We start from the raw sequence: 1386 nt of genomic DNA on the forward strand, positions 1-1386 counted from the left end.
TATTCTTACTGGGATGAGATGATATCTCATAGTTGTTTTGATTTGCATCTCTCTTAGAGCTAGGGATTTTGAACATTTCTTCATGTGCTTGTTTGCCATATGAATGTCTTCTTTGGTGAAGTGTCTGTTCAAAGATGCTTGGAAGACTGTTTATGTTGTGGATTAGGACTTCTAGAGTTCTTCCAAGCTTTTCTTTAATGATGTTTATAATCCTTGGCTTTAGTCCTAGGTCCATAATCCACTTTAAATTAGTTGGTAGGAGTGTAAAATGGTGCAACCACTATGGAAGGCTGTATGGCGCTTTCTCAAAAAGTTGCAGATAGAAATACCATTTGACCCAGCGATTCCACTACTGGAAATTTACCCTAAAGAAACTATAACTGCCACCCAAGCAGATATACGCACAACTATGTTTATTGTGGCTTTCTTTGCCATAGCAAAGAGCAGGAAACAACCCAAGTGACCATCAACAAAAGAATGGATAGAGAAGCTGTGGTATATTCACACAATGGAATACTACACTGCATTGAAAATCAAGGAACTCATGAAATATGCAAAATGATGACCCTGGAGGACATTATGCTGAGTGAAATATCTCAGTCAAAAAAGGACAAATATTGCGTAGGGCCACTGTTGTAAAATGGGATAGACATCAGGGTTGAGAGAAGACAGAAAAGGAGGGGAGGAATGATGTATATTGCATCGAAACAGCTGAGGGAGAGAACTGTTTAAAAGGGACATATGAACGGGTATTCTTGTCATTACAGAAGTCCAGAGTGAAGGCTGCATAGTGGAGTGGACTTGGGAAGGATGGCTTGCATAACAATAAAAGAGCTTTTCTTTTTCTTTTCAAGAAGAGTGAATTGAGGAGGAAGGGGTGGGAAGGGAGAAAAGTGCAACAGTGAATGACTGGAAACCCTAAGCCTCTGTAAACTTCCATTAAAACTAATTTTTTAAAAAGAAGAGGCATTATCGCTACACTAGATACATTATCACCAATGACAGATCTTGGCTGAAAGCAGAGTAGCAAAGGAATATTTATTTGTGCTTCATTGCCTATGCAAAGGCATTTGAGTATCTGGATCACAACAAATTGTGGCTAATTTTGAAAAAAATGGGAACCCCAGAATGGTTGACTATGCTCATGTGAAATCTGTATTTGGACTGAGAAGCAGTGCTCAGAACACAGCAAGGAAAAAGTGCATGGTTAAAATTCAGGAAAGGAGTGTATTTGGTATGTGTCCTTTCTCCATACTTTTTCAGTATATATACATATGGAACAGATCATTTGGGAGGCTGGACTTTATGAGAAGGAATACGGCCATCACAACTGGAGGAGACTCATCCATTGTGTGTGTGTGTGTGTGTGTGTGTGTGTGTGTGTGT

Source organism: Elephantulus edwardii, unplaced genomic scaffold (assembly GCF_000299155.1).
Source record: "Elephantulus edwardii isolate Elephantulus edwardi_28Jun2011 unplaced genomic scaffold, EleEdw1.0 scaffold00178, whole genome shotgun sequence".
In the NCBI taxonomy this organism is placed as follows: domain Eukaryota; kingdom Metazoa; phylum Chordata; class Mammalia; order Macroscelidea; family Macroscelididae; genus Elephantulus; species Elephantulus edwardii.